Here is a 19,996-nt window from a genome sequence, read left to right on the forward strand (position 1 = left end):
TACATAACTATGATTGACAGCCAGCAGGATGACAGCTGAACTATTCCCTCTTGTATTTATTTATTTATTTGCCTAATTGTTTATCTGTTTTATTTATTTATTTATTTATTTTCTTTTTGAGAACTTACATGCTTTGTAGCATTTTTTGATACTTTTCATGTATGTACAGAAGCCCTCATTGTTAACATTAAGCAACACTGAATGAATGTTGTGTACCAAGAAAAAACTCTACTAAAAACTTGAATTATAAAGTGGTGGGAAATCAATTTGACAAACAAACTCAAGGCCTGTACTATAAAAGATCCAAAAATGTCAAACTTGCTGTCCAGTTACAAGAATGTAAGTAACAACTTTATCAGTACTGATTCCATCGAGGAAACCATCTTAAATTGTCACACATGCCAATCGCATGAGAAGTGCATTTACAGAGAAAAACTGTGGTCTCAACTGGAAGTGATGATCAATAGCTACATGATATCCTGCTAATTAGCAATCATTACATTTTATCAATAAAAACAATGAATCACAGCTGAAATAATGCAGGTAGAATGTTACTGTGTATGATGATCATTTTGTATCATCCTCAAGCAGATCCATTCAGGTTATTCAAATGTAGGCCTGTATGATCCAACTGCTGATTTCTAATGTTCAAGTCTTTTTTTTGCAGTATTAACACAAGAATAAATATAACCTGCTTTTTCGTTTCATCTTTTTTTATCTGCCCCTCTCTGTCCACCGAGCACCCACCTCCTCTTTCTCTCTCAGAGTCTCTCCTCCTGTATTCAGCATCTCTATGTGGACAGCCTCTGCGCACTAGCTTTTAAAATCCTTGTTGGTACATCAGTTTCCTAACCTCGCTAACCTTGCTGACTGATCCCCTGAGAGACTCCAGCTGTTGTCGAAGGTGGGTAGTCTGCAGCAGAAACCTCTCTTGCTTTGTCTCACTATCTGTCTTTGTCACAGCCTTGTCCCTTGTCCCTCACTTCAGATTTCTTCGGCACTGATGCACACACATACTCTCTTTTTACACTCTCTCTCTCTCTCTTTCACCCACCCACACACACACACACACACACACACACACACACACACACACACACACACACACACACACACACACACACACACACACACACACACGCACGCACACACACACACACACACAGAGGCACTGATTAACAGGTGAACCACTTCAAGGAAGCAGGCATACTTGACATTTTCACCTTCTCAAATACCCATAGAAATTCCATCTGAATAAAACCCCAGGACTTTATCATAGTTCATTGTGCTCAAGCGTTTATTCTTTTGTTATTTTCTACCATATTTGCAGGTTCATACAAAAATGGTACTCTTTTTCTCTGCTGCTGCTGAAACACATTGTGATCTCTCTGACTCTTACCAGTGATAACACTGCACACAACAATCAAACAGGACAAAAATATTACAAAACAGTAACACCAAACAAACAAATACGATTTGCATTAATATATGGGGAGAGAAGGAAAAAAAATCAAATCTATGTTTGTGGAGACTTTCCACTTGAATACAGAGTTACACTGTAAAAAATGACTGTAGAATTAACACCAAAAAGTTATAAAATTGCAACATAAAAAAACTGTAAATGACAATACAATGCAAAGTTGTTTATTTGAAAAGATTTTTGTGTTAACGATTGAATCAAATATAGCTGTAGTTTTTACAGGAAGAGCATGTGAACAAAAACAGGTTTGTATGTAGAAATGATGTATTTCTATTGTTTTTAGAAAATAAAACTGTAAATTGAAAAACAATGTGGTGCCGTTTAAATTGCAAGACCAGAATGTTGAAATAACGGCATATTTGCTTATATATATATATATATATATATATATATATATATATATATATATATATATATATATATAGAGAGAGAGAGAGAGAGAGAGAGAGAGAGAGAGAGAGGGAGAGAGAGTGAGTCTAAAAAATTTAACATTTAACAATGTAATATTTTAAATTTGTAAATGAATGGGTTGGTAGAGTTGGTACAGCGGCTCATCCAATAACCAAAGGGGTGGTGGTTCGAGTCCTGGCTCTGACTGTTCATATGCCGAAGTGTCCATGGAAGACACTGAAGCCTAAATTACTCCCAGTTGGACCTGGTGGTTTTGGAAAGAGCTTTGGACACCATGAAAGTGGAGAAAATATGCTAAATAAGTGCAGTCCATTTACCAGTTAAATCCAGTGTTAAATCTACATGTTTAAAATATTAAATCTACATGTTACTCTGTAAATATGTTTACAGTTGGATATGTTTTTCACAGTGTTATTCTGGAAACCACAGCTGCCAGTTTTTTTTCGGTAAAAACAACAGGATTTTTTTTTTTTTTACAGTGTAGGAATGCATCATAGTGGTCTATTTTCTCTGTTAGTCCCCACAAGGTAAAAGGCAAATGTTTATATTTCAACAGTTTTCTATTCTTACAACCAAATGAATAGAAAGTTTTTCCACCATGTGCACTATTAGTAATTTTAATGCTTCGGATAACACATGCATGACATAAAAACTGCTGAAATTCATGTATTCTTAGTAAGGATTTTGCACTCCTTCAGCTTACTGGCACGCCATTCCTTATGTCATCCAGTCAATTCACAAAAGTATTAGAGGGCAGGTTTCCACCCAAGCCGCTGAATAAAAACCTCAAACTCTTCTTTAATTACTTTTGGTTTCCATTGGTAGTTCGGATGATCACCGCACTTGTCTTTCTCCTCCTCCTCTCTCTCCTCCACCTCCTCATTTGTAGCTTCCCTCCATCACCACGAGGGGCTTTCTACACCGCGCTGTGCGCAGAGCGGCTTGGCTGGGCTTTGGCCGTCCCTCTGTCGGAACTGAGACTCCAGACGCGCAGCGCAGGAGGCAGACGGGGCGCACAGAGTCTGTCCCTCTGATTTCCATCACACAGGGGAACGGATACCTTTCATCCAGGAAGGGAGAAGGCGCGTTTTCACTAACAGGCAACCGCATCACTCTGCAAGTTGTCAAGGAAAAGCCATTTGTTTCCGCAATCGATGATGAAGGTAAAGACTTTGGGGTGTGTGTTTCTTTTTTTTTTATTTAATGTGAAAGTTCTCTGTGCAAGGGATTTTTCTCGCAATGCATCCCTTTCACTTGAATAATGCCTCTCAACATCGCACTACCGGATTTTTTGAGTGGAATTCTATACACAACGGGATAATTATTATGCACTTATATTATATGTCCGAGCGCATGTGTTGACGTGCTTTCTCATTTCATTGAAAATGATTGTTCTTTACTTGAAGGCTGACCAGTTCTACTTGTTGCCACTTGTAACGCAATTAACTGCGGGTTGTTAATGAGCGCTGCGCAAAAAAGAAGGAAATACAGGAGGGAGGGGGGTCAGTTTCTATCACATGCAGTGATTAAGAGATTAAAAAAAAAAAAAAAAAGGCTTATTGTAATTATTTTCTGTGTGAAAAGAAGTGTGAAATGGTGCGTAAAGGAACTGTATATTGGCAAAGGCATCACAGAAATTCATTGTTGCAACATTTCAATGGATTATCCACAGTTAGATTGGACAGCGGCGGTACTGTGCGAATACAATTCGTTGTGGCATGGTCGTAGTAATGTAATTTCTCCAGGGTTAAGCTTTTGTGACCTGTAAACAAGAGTAGAACTCTATGGCCGTAAGTAAAACAACCCCGCATTAAGCAAATAAATAAATAAATAAATAAATAAATACTACGGACTTTGGTGAGCGAAATTCCAGTGGGGTGAACATGGCTGCACGCACCTCTGGGATGCGTTTTCTGCAGCCACTTGATGCGCCAACAGGATGCATTTGGGAAAGTTGGATGTGTGCCACTGTTCACTAAAGCCACGCTGTCGAATGACTAAATGCAGCTAAAAGCACACTATCTTAAAAAGAAATTTTATCAGTGACTGCAGTGAATACACAATACAGGCTATCCGGCTTTGAGATAATCCGTCGGAAATATACTGTCATTTCAGGGTAAACGATAAAGTCTCCTCACAGAGACTGAGGGATACGAATGATGGTTTGTCCCTGTTGTTGTTTTCATTATTATTATTATTATTATTATTATTATTATTATTATTATTATTATTATTATGATGTAAGGGAACATTTTTGTGCGTGTTATATTTTCATTATCTGACTATGTTCAGTCATTCACATGTAATTATTTAAAGTATGTGGTCTTGGTGAAACATGAAATTAGTCACAGCTGCAATTTCTTCCTTCTTCCTCTTCTTCTTCTTCTTCTTCTTTTTTTTTTTTTTTTTACACCTTTGATAAAAATTAAAATGTCATGGTTTTAGCTTTATTTGATTATCAAGTAAAAAGTGAGATTTACTGGTGATACATTTTGCTCCATAGTTTTATTTTAGTCACTGCATGAATCATTCGCAGATGCTTTTGTCCATATATCATTGTTTGATTTGCTCATAAAGCAGCTTTATGTATTTTATTAAAGAGGTAAATAGTTGCTCCTACTCCCATCAAGGAGAAAGCTCCACTGTGCTGTGATTAAGCTTCGCAGAAACTCCAAGACAAAATATTGCAATAAGATTAAATTAGATTCTTCCCATCACAACTTAATATTTGTTTTGCAGGGAGACAGACCCTTCATCTCTGTGGTATTTTAGATGAAATACAACCTTTTCCCAACAGGAGGGCTCATGTGTGTGTGTGCTTCATATAACAGACTATGATTTGTGACCGCGGGGTTACGGTATGCTTTAAGCGTGGATATTACTGAGTGACCTTGGCTGAGGTTAGAAATGTCCAAGTTTACTCCTCAGGGGTGTCTACATTCTTGACTGTGCATCAGAGTGAACATGCACAGTATATATATATATATATGTATATATATATATATATATATATATATATATATATATATATATATATATATATATATATGTATATATAGCCTGCATGTGTGTGGGTTTGTGTGATGGCTGTGTGTTCGCCCAGTTCACCGTTTATCCTGAACTAATTGGTGTTTGGGGAAGTGAGAAAAATGCCTCTAGTTCCTATATCCAATCAATGACTTTAATTTTCCAATTAAATGCTGATGTGTACAGGAATCCATCAAAGAGGCAGAACCTCTGGGTGAGGACTATGACCTTTGTTGACCCTTTGTTTTAAAAATTGATTTTGTCCGTTTCAATAGGGCGTGAAATTTGGCAGAGATCAGCAAAACTTTATTGATGCTTCAGACTTCTCAAAGTGTCAGTGAAGATAATATTCGAATCCAGAGTGCAATGTTGTATCTACATTGTTTCGGATCAAAATGTTTCTCAACATTGCAGTGTAACATTTTTTGAAAGCAGCTAACAGCTCAAATACTTGTCATGACTTCAAACAATCAGGATGCTTTTCAGTTTTTTTTTTACTAGCCTGTTGAAGAAAATCACCTCATAGGTTGGAGCTTGTCATGTTTTATTTGTTTGAAGTTCTTTCCTTTCTTGCTTACAGCTGCAGTGGGCATTCTTGTTTTTGTGACAAGACTTTTTTATTTATGATCAGATGATTACATGGAAGTTACTACAACTACACTATGAACTGTAAAACCCTGTCTAATACACGCCATATTAATAAAAAAAAAAAGAAAAAGAAAAAAAAAGGCAAAGTAGGAATAAAGTTGCCACTTTACTGCACATTACAGACACGTATCCGCATTGTGTCCTGGATTCCTCATTTATTCAGCTGGTGGTCTAACCGGCATGTACATTACAAGGGCCATGTAGCAGTAACCCAGATGGCAGAATGGGCTGATTGTGATTTATGTACCAAAAGTGAATGCATTACTGTGAGCTTGTGGAGTCACTGCCAATTCCAGGAAGGCGTTTTCACACATTTCAACACACTCATCGACCCACACAAATGATACTGTAGGTACACAAAAATAGTGGGTTTCTTACATACGTTAATAGGTTTATGGTAAAAGTTATTTTACCCCCCCACACACGTCTCCACCACCCTACCCCACCACATGCACCTCTTTTCACACGCATACAGACAGACACAGCCCTCCTGAAAAATCGTTTGGATGAAGCAGTCCACTGTTGTGAGACATTGATTACCGTTTACCGAGCTGGAGCATAAATGTAGTGTTAAAGGAGAGATGGCTTGGATAGACATAGGGAGACAGAGAAAGGAGAGAGAGTTAGACAAAAGGAGTAAAAGTAAATCCAAAGAAAGGCTGATAGATGGCAGTGCAGTGGCGGTAAGGATGACACATATGGGGGTAAACCCAGGAAGCTCTATGACTGACACAGAGGGAAGCAATAAGGCCAATTAATTGATCTTTCCCTGTGGTTCGGAGCCTGGTTTTTAAGCATAGACTGTCCTCACTCGAGCACTTTGCTTGACTTTCTTTTAAAACACACACTCCTCACTGCTCACACCTGCTGTCTTGTCACCGGTCAGGGACAGTCAGCCCTTAGTCACTTCATTACCCCCTCTGGGCAGAGACTGCATCAACCATATTAACTCTTGAGCTCTGTGATGGAATTGCGAGGTAGGAGGAGATAGAGAGCTGCGGACCGGCTCCATGGTGGATTTACCAGCACTGTTTGCACCTGATTTCAAGGAGAGGGTTACAGGCAACGCTTTGATCCCACAATCTTACAGTACTGTGGCTATGGTGAGGAAACTGGAGTTTTTTTCTTTTTTTGGAGGCTTCTACTTGTGATGAAATACACGACAAGTACTTTTTTTTTTTTGTCTTTTTTGTGGTTAGCTAGTGGCTGTCCCAGGGTGTAGCATGTTGTTCACATATTCACTATCATCATCGCTGTCACTGGGTTCTGTCAACAGTTTTTTAGGTTCAAAGCAACAACCTGAGATGTGAAACTGAAATTTTACAGTACTTTCCTGCTCATGAAAAGGCTGATATCACTCTTTTGTCAAAACAAGACCTGGTAGGTGATAGATAGATAGATAGATAGATAGATAGATAGATAGATAGATAGATAGATAGATAGATAGATAGATAGATAGATAGATAGATAGATAGATAGATCAAGTTTTATTTATATAGCACCAAATCATAGCAAAAGTTATCTCATGACACTTTACATCACAGGTGTCAAACATGTGGCCCGGGGGCCAAATCCAGCCTGCCAAACCGTCCAGTCTGGCCCTTGAGATGAATTTGTGAAATGCAAAAATTACAGTAAGATATTAACAATTCTTTTAGTTCAGGTTCCACATTCAGACCAATTCAGTTTCCAGTGGGTCAGACCAGTAAAATACTATCATAATAACATAGACATAATGACAACTCCAAATGTTTCTCTTTGTAAATGTAAATATTTTCATGTATTTATACTAAAACAGAGTATAATTTGGCAAAAAAATGTGAATAACCTGAACAAATATGAACAACCTGAAATGTCTTACGAGAAGTAAGTACAATTTTAACAATATTTTGCTTGTTATTAAATGTTTTTGTGTGTTTGTAGATCCACTGTGATCTGTAAGTTATAATGTACATGTGTAAATGATAAACTGAGGCAGAATATTGTTAAAATTACACTTATTTTTTCAGTTTGTTTGTGTTATTCACATCTTTTGAAAGGATAGTTTGTAAATAAAATCCTTTTCATAATGTAAATTAACTTTTTTTTGCTCTAAAACATAGAGAAAAATGTGGAGTTGACGTTATTTCTATATTACTATGTTATTATTTCAGTGGTTCGGCCCACTGCAGATCAAATTTAGCTGAATGTGGCCCCTGAACTAAAATGAGGTTGACACCCCTGCTTTACATATAGAGTTGGTCAAAACCAGACTGTAAGCCAATTTACAGAAACCCGACAGAATCCTCCAGGAGCAAACACTAGATAGATAGATAGATAGATAGATAGATAGATAGATAGATAGATAGATAGATAGATAGATAGATAGATAGATAGATAGATAGATAGATAGATAGATAGATAGATAGATAGATAGATAGATAGATAGATAGATAGATAGATAGATAGATAGATAGATAGAATGGCTGCATTTTATTTACAAATATATCAATTAAAGGGATTTTCTATGAAGTAAGTCAATGAATATAATTATATTCTAAGTTGTGTCAAAGTGTCAGAGGATGCAAAGTGGTAAATCCTTTGTTCACTCATTGCGATCCCTTTGACAACTACATTGCTAATGTTGTTACATGCAAGTGCACTTATTCAGTGTACATCTGAATGCCCACTCAAGTGTGGCTTGACAAGGCTGTTGTTCACACCAGCCTCAACATCAGAGGTTATACAGGTCTGACCTCTGAGCTTTCTGTTAAGTGTTTTGCATTGAAGTGATAAGTCAGCTTTGAAGTGTTTATATTCTTCACTGCACAGAGTGCACAGAACTGTGCTCCATCTGCACATCTTGTAATGCAAAAGTTACATTTAATGGGCTGAGTGACTTTTTGTCAAATAGTAATGAAAAAAAAATGAATAAATTATTTTCTGTCATCTGCTTCTGTTGTGTTTACAGAGCTGCTGGGAATAGAATGAGATCAGTGATCTCTGCATTTAATTGAAATTAACTGGTTATTTTGACAGCCTTAGTCAAAACATTTCAACTTTTGTTATCGTCTTGCATATTATGTATTTAAATCTAAAGATAGATGTCAGTATAGGTCTATTATTATACAGGTCTGACCTCTAAGCTCTCTGTTTAGTTTGAGTGTTTTTCTTGATGAATGAAACTTCTTTAGTACAGAAAATGCACAGAACTGTTTTCCTGTCAACTCCATGTGGATGTCTTTTAATGTGAAAGAAGATAGCATAGCTCTGTCTTAGCATAGGTTTATTAACAGTTAAGTTATAACTATGTCAAGACAATAGTAATTAGTTGTATTAAATGTGTGTTTTGTTGTTCTGATAATTTAACTTGAAAGCAGGTCAAAGGTTTCAAATTATCTTCTTCTTTTTTTTTTTTTTTACCCATATTTCCCACATGGATAACTGGAAGGACCTTTGCTCTGGTTAGTTTCACATTTGTACAATATTATTTTAATTCCGGATCCAAGCTCAACAACAAAGAACAGGAGGTGAAAATGGACTCTAACAAGATTCAGACAGCTGCAGAGTCCATCTGTCCTTATGATGTAGTAAAATCTGTTCAAATGGGATCAGCCTTTTTGAGCAAATGAAGCCAAGAGCATTACTGAATGGAAGGATCAAACATACACATTTTTTGTGATCATACTTTAACTATGACCACAGTATTGAGAAAAAATATAGAAATATAAGTCACTTGGATTTAAAAAAAAAAAAAAAAAAAAAAGCAGCATTTTTGTCAGTTTATAGTTTAGCTTCAAGACAGTGTCACATACAATGTCATACAATGTCATTCTAAGGCTGATAGTGAAATGTAGTATATTTTACTGATGGAAATCAGAGTGCTGCAAATTACCAAGATAAAAAAACCAACAACTTAGATTTAGAAGTGTTAGACAATTTATCTTGTTTTAAGACTTAATTTCTTATTTTAAGTCTCCATACATCTGTAGACATGCTTATTTCTAGATTTAACAATCTTAATTCAAGAAATCTTGTCAAGTGAAATTATCTTGCTGCATGGACAGATAATTCATTTGTTTTTAGTACCATTTTCCCACTGCTACACTGCTTTTTTACAGTGAGGACCAGCTTGAATGATGAAATCTATACGTCATTCCACTTTTCCTTAGAAATAAAACCTTCAGCTTTGTATTCCGAATAATAAGATCTGCTCAGGGTTTTCTCATTGTAACAATGAGTATATTGTGTGTGTTGTAGAGTACGTTGTTGAAGATTGAACACAAGTATTTGATGTTCAGCTCTCATAGTAAGCTGTTCTCTGTTCCTCTCCATTTGTATCTAATGTGCATGATTTCCTGGAGGCAGTGCTCCATCTGTGGTGATGGGATCCAGGTACTCAATCTGCCTTCTGTAGCTAGCTGGTCTGCTGGTCTAGGTAGGCACTGGAGTAGGAAGAACAACTGCTTTGTAAACAGACAGTTCTTCACCTGGATGTCACGGTTCACAAAGACTCCTCCTCAGAGTCTGGCATAACCCCACTGGCAGAGCTTACGCGGTGGTGTATTTCTGCATCAGTGTCGGCTTTGGAGGGATGAAGGCTGCCAAGGTAGGGAAAGTCATCCGTATTTTTTAAGGCTGAAATATTTGATGCGTATTGAGACACACACCACAGATATTCATGCTCTCATACACACAGACATACACAGATAGAAGGGATTTTTTTTTTTTTTTTTTTTTGGTATGCAAGAGATTAAAATGAACCTTGGATTAGAGGTGATGTAAAGTTATTATCATATTGTTTTGTTTACTCTTCACAGATCTGCACGACTCGGTGTGAGAGGAGGCACTGAGGTCATTTTAATAAGTAAACAGTCTATACTCAGATAAAGTAGTTAATTTTATTCGCTGCTTGGCAAGTGACTGTAATGCCAGTAAATATGAGTTTCATTCTGTTTGACAGGGGAAGCTCATGTTTTTTCAGCTCCTGTCTCATCTCCGATTATCTACTGGCTCTATATAGTGACATTTTTGCAGACTGAAGATGCTCATTGACAATGAGTGTCCCTGAAATGAGATTTATGATGGGTTGTCAGTTTCAAAGACTTACCCAAGGAAAAAAAAAAAAGAAACTCCAATAAAAAGCACCTCTTTTTGTATTTTGGTGGCCTGAAAACTAGACCATGAAATAAGTCTTTAATGAAACTATGCCCATTTTTAATGGCTTAGCTTAGCTCAGTAAGTTAAAGAAGTGATGTATTTTCAGAAGTTTGTGACTTTGTGAATGAAAATGTATGTAATGATGTTATTGTCAGTACTTTTAATATTACATACAGTATGTGCCTACATATAAACTGTTACCCATGATTGATTGATTGATTGACTGATTGATTGATGTATTTATTTTGAATATGAATGTCAAAACAGAAGAAAATAAATAAACAAAACACTTAAACATAAGACATATAATACATATTTGAAAAGGAGTGAGAAGAAGTACAACTTATAAACTCCCACCCCTTCTCCTTATATAATTAATAACAATAATAACCTTCCTAATCTAATTATATCTATACTATATACCAGGGGTGTCAAACATGCGTCCTGGGTGCCAAAACCTGCCCCCCAATGGGTCCAGTTTGGCCCTGGGATGAATTAGTGAAACACAAAAATTACACTGAAGATATTAACAATCAAGGATGTCTAAATAATTTTAGGTCACTTCCATCTAAAGTGGGTCAGACCAGTAAAATACTATCATAATAAGCTATAAATAATGAAAACCACATTTTTTCCCTCTTACTTTTAGTGCTAAAAAAAAATGTACAATTACACAAAAATGTTAACATTTACAAACTAGCCTTTTACAAAAAATGTGAAAAACCTGAGCAAATATGAACAACCTGAAATGTCTTAAGAGAATTAAGAGTAATTGTACCAATATTCTGTCTGTTATTAAATATTTTGTGTATTTGTAGATCCACTGTGATCTGTAAGCTGTAATGAACATGTGAAAATGAGAAGCTGAGGCCAAATAATGGCATAAATTGTTAAAATTGCACTTTTTTTCTTCATAAATTTTATTTTGGTCATGGTTGTTCATGTTTTTCCACATTTTTTTAAAGGATGTAAAAGTTTTGATACTATAATTTTACTTTTTTCACTCTAAACATAGAAATTAGACATACACATTTTGGAATTGATATTATTTTTGTATTATTGTGTTATTATTTTAATCATCCGGCCTACTGCAGGTCATATTAGGTTGTATGTGGCCCCTGAACTAACATGAGTTTGACACCCCTGCTATATACCAAAATATTACTGATACTATTAACTAATTTGGTTTCTGGCTTTATAGTATTATGAACAAATAGAATATGATTTACATAAACACATAATACAATAACACATATATGTAAATACATATTCATGCACAGATCTATACACCCACACATATACATATACACCTACATACATATATATACACACACACATATACACCTATACATACAAACACATATACATACACATACCACTTACTTGTACATCTTTATAACACCCAGTGATCCCCAACTCCTCCCTCATCCCTGTACCTCTGAAAAACTGTGTCTTTGTACCTCCTTTTAAATTCTTTCATGCTTGGACATTGTTTTAACTCTATATTATACTATATATCATACCCATGAAGTTGGAATGAAATATTTTTTCCTCTTCTGATGAAATGATTGTGACACTGAGTCATTCTTGATAAAGTGTAACTGGGACTCAGTATGTAATCATTACACCTGATGAAAGGTGATTACCAGTGTGTATAAATAGGAATAAAAAGATGAATGAAATCTGAAAATAAACTTATTCCAACTCTATAGGCAACAGTGTACCTATGTTGTATATATGAAGTTGAAAATGAATCCAACTTTGCCAGCAAAAATGTAAACCTGCATCCATGCTCACGGCTTCTTTTAACTCCCCTGGTCACCTATTATAGTTCAAAATCCTCCATGTTTTGTCAATTGGAGACTACAGATGGTCCACTGATGTGAATGTGAGTACAAGCGAATGTCCGTGTTGGTCCATCTGTGAACTGGCAACTTGTCAAAGGTATATCTTCTGCCTTCTGTGCAATTTATACTGGGATTTGCTCCAAGACCTTGTGACCCTCAGTATGAATCAGTGGATAAGACAATGGATAAATGGGTAAATATCAGTACAGATCTGTATGTTTGTCAAAATTACCCTCCTAAGCTTTTCATTCAGTGTCTGGTAATGCAGCCTAGCAACAGACAGTTGGCTCCTGTGAGTGGTTAATACAGGCTTTGGCTACTTTTGTTTGTCTGTCTTTCTCTGTCTCTTTCTTTTTTGCTTCTCATCTCTCTCTGGCAGGATTTTAATCTTGTGGCTGATTGATAGTAAAATGATGCCTGGCACATAAAATGGAACGGATTGACTGACTACAAAAATATAGTTTTTTGTGTGTGATTTGTCAAAAGATACAACATATAATGAGTGATTGTTCAGTATAAAGCAATTATTAGTTCTTAGAATCATAGTGTTGACATAAAGTAAAATGGGTGCTTGTGTGTTATGTCTCATACATTAGTGTCAACAACAGGAACTGGTTTTGATGCAGTTCGTGTTGATTTTCAACTTAAGGAAACTATACGTTTTATGCACTGTTACAATTATATCCATTTAGATAATACAGAACTCATTTGCAATACAGTTATAGAACAATCATGATTCTCATGCTGCAATAATGTAAAGTAGTTACACTGACTGATAAAGAACAGCAGGTATGTGGAAGAAATATGACAGCAGTGCATGCATGGAATTCACTTCCTCAGGGCAAAATAATAGCTCTTATTACTGTCCTCTTAGCAGTCTCTTTTTGAGTGGAACTAAGTTGTTTTCTGACGTGACGCTGCTGGCACCTTAGACAGACATAATGGAAAATATGTCCTTCAATAATCGTGGCTTAAGTGATACTGAACAAATCTCTGTCAGAAATGATGATGGGGTGATGCAAAAAGTTGGATTTTACACTTAGATTTTTAGAACATTTAATAGAGAAAGGTGAATGATCTGTGTTTATATTTGTGTGTATGTATATTGAAACCAAGAGTCAGGACCTGAACGTGGAAGTATCTTAACCCTTTCATGCATGAATTTTTGAGAACCTTAGTCAAGATTTTTTTCCTGAGGGTTTTTATTCCTCTTTAGGCATATAAAACAGTGACTGAAATTTTTTTTATGAAGCTATTTTTCATGAAGTTACAAAAATGCCCACTCACCTGGACACCATGCGTTTAACATTTGAAGCGAAAATTAAAACCAATCATCAAAAAGTGATATACTGTTTGAAAACTACAAAATAAAAACAATTTTCATGCAACTCACATTTTATCGTACTCTAATACTAGTTATAATAATAATAATAATAATAATAATAATAATAATAATAATAATTATACATTTCATTTATAATCGCCTTCCAAGACACCCAAGGACACTGTACAACAAGATAAAACAAACAATCCATAAAATACAAAGAAATAAACAGATTAAAACTAATAATTACTATACTCACTTCATGGAGATAATATGCAAAAAAAGCCCAACTTTTTGATTAGGAAAATTGTTAATTACAGTCTAACAACAATTAGCAACTGATTTACACTAAAACATGTTAGTGCAGATCAGGTTTATCAAGAACAGCAAAGTTACAGTAATGGTATGAATGTCAGTGTATGGGATAATGCATAAGTGTCCACTGTGTTGGCTGATGATGAACTAAAACAACATAAAATATAAATATACAAGAGAACAGCTGTAGAATAGCTGTACACCGTAGTGACCACTATGCATGAAAGGGTTAAAGTTGTAATACTACTGACAGCCACTGGTTCTGGTTGTACAAAAGCCATGGCTCCCATAGACTTAAATTCAACTCCACTCTGAAGATACGAAGTCATTTTTATAGGATTTATTCCAGTCTTTTTTGTTTTGTTTTGTTTTATTTTGACTGATCTGGTCCATCTTTAAATTTTTGTTTTGTAAAATTAGAGCCTATTTCAAAGAGAAGCTCTGATATCTGTTGTGTCAGGCTTTTATTAACAGGTGTGCGTGACAGCTCGCTCACCTGCCGAGTCAGACTTTCAGAGATTTGATTTATTAAAAAAAAAAAAAAAATTCCTGACAAGCATCTCTCTTATGATATGTTCCACTGACTATACGGCAAAATGACTTTGTTGCACAGTCCTTGATGCAGTTTACTGTTTTACTATGTGTTTAATGCTAGTAAGTTAGCTCACCTCTGACCCCTCCTCCTGTTGTTTTGCCCCTTTTGTTCAAATATGGTCATTTTCAGCTCCAAAGAGCCAACATGGAGAAACCAGTGTTTAATGTCATGGCTCCTTCATCCGCTAATTATATCCAGTCTATGATTAATACACAAATATTACTAAATATGTAAACACTTACAAATTGCTGGAATTAATTGGGTTTCCAACTTAAACCACCAGGTTTTCTAAGACCTGTTGACATAATTAGTTAAAATATACATAGCATTTCTGCGTTTCTGTGAAATACTCATCCATCCTCCCTCTCTTTACTGCCACCCACCAGCATACACACACACAAACACCAAAAACTTTTTAAGTTTTTATGGGTTTGCTGAATTATGCATTGAGAACACACTCATGGGGATAGTTGTACATTCTTACTAATGGTATTAGCTTTTGCTGGGTAAAGCATGCTTACATATATTTGTACAAAAAATACACACATGAATCCATGCGCGCACACACACATACACACACACACACACACACACACACACACACACACACACACACACACACACACACAGATGAATCGTTCAGTTTTACAAACAACATGACTTCCCGCTCTTGAAAAGTTTCTCCTCTTGTGAAAACATCTCCTCACTTTGGTACTGTCGTTGACTCATAAACACTCTAATTTTTACGAAAAATACGTCATTCAACTCAGTCACTGCTGGAAACATTTTACTCTTTAATATGGTTTTATTTAGTGTATATGGCAGGAATACATTTGTGGGGATCTTTTGGTGTTTATAGCAATGGACAAATTACTACATTAAATCAGTGGCGGCTGCTCATCTTTCAGACAGGGGAAGCTCATTGTCGGCTTACATAAAAAAAATGGTCAAGTTATTACCTCCGCCAAGGAGGTTATGTTTTTGCCAGGGTTTGTTTGTCTGTCTGTCTGTCTGTCTGTTTGTCTGTCCGTTAGTGTGCAACATAACTCAAAAAGTTATGGACAGATTTTGATGAAATTTTCAGGGTTTGTTGGAAATGGGACAAGGAAGAAATGATTAAATTTTGGTGGTGATCGGGGGTGGGGGGGCCCACAGGGGGGGCGCAGACCAGAAAATTTCATCAAAATCTGTCCATAACTTTTTGAGTTATGTTGCACACTAACGGACAGACAAACAGACAGACAAACAAACCCTGGCAAAAACATAACCTCCTTGGCGTGGGGGGGCCCACGGGGGGGGGGCACTGATCAGCCTTGGCGGAGGTCTGCGCTCTCCGAGTGCTTCTAGTTTAAACATAAATTCAACCCTCCGTTCCTTTTTGAGAAAATGGTCAGTGACCTTATTGTACCAAGTAAACAAGAAAACGCTGAAATTATGGTAAATTGAAACAAGGAAGTACAATGAGTGTGTTTTATTTACAGTGCAAGAAATGAACAAGTAATTTCGTAGTGGTTTTTCTCTCGATTTCACAGCAGAATGCGCAACAGTATTAAACTGAATTGTGTCAAGTAAAGGAGTAGATCTCAAAATAGCTGTCAGTCAAATGGAATTCAGCCTTTCAACTGATCCTCCAATCAGCACGTGGAATCCCAGCGTCCAGCCCAGCTGAGGTCCGCCCACAGCTCCATTCACCCCCAGAGACACCGGGCATCTGGGGTCGGTACGGCATTGTCATCATTTATCCAATTACTGTCCAGTTTTGAGGCAATGAAAAAATCTGTTCCACTCAGTCCCATAGAAATGCATGGACGCCAGGCGTCTACGGCAAATGCACTGAGCAGAGATCGTATGAGAAAACAGCTCGATGGGAATGTATGAGAAGTGAACAACATCGAGTCTGTTGATTTGTGATAATGCTGATTCTGAACGAACTTGTCTTTGAGATGAACGTGTTCTAACACATTTGTAGTCAATGAAATGTCAACACAACCGTACATATTTGATCATTTAATTTTCGTAATTTTAGGGGAAGCCAGGCTTCCCTTGCAGTCTATAAGAAATGGCCACTGCATTAAATGTATGGACTCCTTTTATCTGCAGCAACATTTCAGTCTTCTTTCTCTGATATGAAGTCAGCCTTCGCCCTGCATCACATGTAATGGTCAGAAATCCAGCGGCTGAGTCTCCTCTTCTGGACAAAATCCTCAGCTCTACATTCAAGAGAAGTAGCTGATAATGCTGAGTTATAGCTCATTTTTCCTTTCAATAGGAAAACCATAATCTCTACAATGCCTCCTAATAGAACAGAATTCAATAATAATCCGCGGACACGCACCCTGGAGGCTATGAAAAAGGCTGTATTGTTAAGAAGTCAAGAAACTTTGACATAATCCTCATAGCTCCCTTAGGAGGTACACAATGAGAAACTTGATCTCAGCATTTGAGTTTTATGCTCTCAAATATATGATTCAAAGACATCTCAAAGCTCTAATTATGCTGAGGATGTTTGGTGTCTCAAGTGACTGAAAAAAAAATCAATACTAGATGAGCTGGCTGAAATGTTACCAAATTTTTTATTAAATTAATAAAAATTGTAACATAGGACATTTTGACAGTTTTTGCATTGAAGCTGCTGTAATTGGATGTGTTGTCTACATTGTTCTGTCCATTTTTCATTCAAGGGATGAGATAAAATATTCTACTCTTTCGGAATTATATTCATAGTTAGCTTTTAAATGACAATATTGTAGAGATCTATAGACAATTTCTTTCCCAATATGTCATCTTTTGTCTGTATTCCTTTGTATTCTTTGTGTAACGTTGACTCATGATGATTTTCAAAGCATCAGTCCTTTCTTCAGTCTGTCGAGGTTTAGTTCACTCTGCGGTCACACAGCCAAACCAGCTGGGATGCATTAACCGACTGGCTTCTTTCCACGCGGAGTTCCAGGTTATCCCAGTGTGTGCATCCATTTCAGGCAGATCTGCTTTAAGTGATGGAAGCTATAGGTTCATGGGTCTGCCTGTGTTTTGTCAAAAATCTGCCCAGCATCATGCACCCTTCACCCGGTGCACGCTGGGATACAGTCCAACCCCCACATAACCCTGGACCTGTTTAGAGTGAGGAATGTTTGTGTTTCTTTGCCTTGTTTCTTTTGGTCCCTTGCAACATCATGCAACATTTCCAACAGCCTTAGCTCTGCAGAGCCCAGACCATCATTTGTCTGCTTAATGACCACGAAGGTGCCATGTTGAGTCATAGTGATGACATATTAACGTATATTCCACTGTCCAATTTAGGCTGGTGAAAGAGCATAGCTCATAATTTCTTTTTCCATTTAACCACTGCAGGTTTCTTCACTCTCTCACTCTTGAAACAAAAAATGAGAAGGTGTGGCAGGACTGTGGACAATGTAAAAAAAATACACACAGAAAAAAGACTTAACAATCATTGGTGCTTGTCTAGATATGCTGTGGTGGATAACATTAGTAACTACCCCCCCCCGTGGGCCCCCCCAGCCCCGATCACCACCAAAATTTAATCATTTCTTCCTTATCCCATTTCCAACAAACCCTGAAAATGTCATCCAAATCTGTCCATAACTTTTTGAGTTATGTTGCACACTAACGGACAGACAAACAAACAAACAAACAGACAAACAAACAAACCCTGGCAAAAACATAACCTCCTTGGCGGAGGTAATAATCTAATTTAATCATTAGGGAAGTAAGAAAATATTGGTTTTGCAATATATCGCGATATTTCATTTCACAATACTGTATCAATATTTTTAAGTATTTATTCAAATGCAGATATTGTGGAGATTCATTTTTGTTTTTTTGTTTTTCTTTTTTGTTTAGATTTTATTATTATTCAACACTCTTTTATTAAATAATGTTAGTTCCTTTGTTGTGATGTTAGTTCTGAACTAATAGAATATGAACATTTAAACAGGATCTTAAACTATAATGTCTGTAAAACATAATTTAAGTTTTAACACAGGAAAATTTTGTGATATAGCATTAGATCCTGTTCTGATCATATAGACATGTGTTTAGTATTTGTGCATATTTCTGGTGTAATTCAATTCTTCAAGGAAGTAATCATTTAAAAAAGAAACAAACGAAAAAAATTGCCTTTTTAACAGTATCATGATATATTGTATCGTGATCCTAGTATTGTGATTTGTATTGTATCACCAGATTCTTGCCAATACACACCCCTATTAATCATATATTCCTCATATATTGCCTACCAGTCAAATATAGATAATATAAAAGCTCAATATAGAGCACAACAAATTTGAAGTCTCTCTAAAACCACTGTCGATAGTTTAGTAATTAGACATGTTATGTTTATTCCTTAAAGTTTTAAAACTACATTCATCATTTTAATAATTTTCAGAAGTTGCACCACTGTATAAACGGTACTGTAGTTCTGTACTGGACAACCAGGATAAGAGAGTATATTCAAAAGACAAGTATTTTTATGTGTTTGCTTCCATAGTTAAACAAATATTTAACATTTGCCAAAATGTTCAGAAGTCCTCATAATATAATGAGTCAAAAGCAAATTTACAAAAATCTGTAAATAATTTTAACTATTTGATCTAATTGTCATCCATTTATGCAAGAAATGTACAAATGTGAGGGTTGGATATTTGTGTTAAGAATAATAACAAACTGACTTTCACTTTTGAAATTGTGAAATTTTAATTGTAGCTCTGGAAAACAGCAGGTCGGGCTTGATTTTCATAACAGTCACACTGATTTAGTTCTTTACAACACAGTTTTTTTCTTTTTCTCTTCAAGCAATGTGTAGTCTAGACGGGTGTAAATAGTCAGAATTAATGCCATGGAAATCTAATCTGCAATAAGCAACCAGTCCATTTAAGTAGACAATATGTTGCCTTTTTACTGATAATATCAGAATGGTTATAATGCTGGATTAAAAGATATACTCTATAGACAGATGTTATCCTGCTATATTCAGGTTTCCTGTCATTAAGCTTTAGAATATAAAAATTCAACTCATAATATTAACAAGTTTGTGTTTTTCTTGTTTTACCAGAAACCAAATAAACAGGGATGAGGGGCAATATGTAGATGCATGTTTTGAATGCATGACAATAGTAAATAAGCTCACAATAAATGAACACCAACTATTTAGAGAGGTGATGATAGAAAAAGTGAGGGGTAACTCGACAATA

General features: G+C 36.1%; 1 protein-coding gene across 1 annotated transcript in view; it reads left to right on the forward strand.

Annotated features, from left to right (window-relative positions):
* The first annotated feature begins 2,841 nt into the window (after positions 1-2,841).
* cdh22 (cadherin 22) overlaps positions 2,842-19,996 on the forward strand; it is a 269,721-nt gene continuing 252,566 nt past the window's right edge. The window contains exon 1 of the mRNA XM_030133936.1: positions 2,842-3,054. The gene's annotated coding sequence lies outside the window, so the exon portion shown is untranslated. The remainder of the gene's footprint in view (positions 3,055-19,996) is intronic.

Source organism: Sphaeramia orbicularis, chromosome 5, assembly GCF_902148855.1.
Source record: "Sphaeramia orbicularis chromosome 5, fSphaOr1.1, whole genome shotgun sequence".
In the NCBI taxonomy this organism is placed as follows: Eukaryota; Metazoa; Chordata; class Actinopteri; order Kurtiformes; family Apogonidae; genus Sphaeramia; species Sphaeramia orbicularis.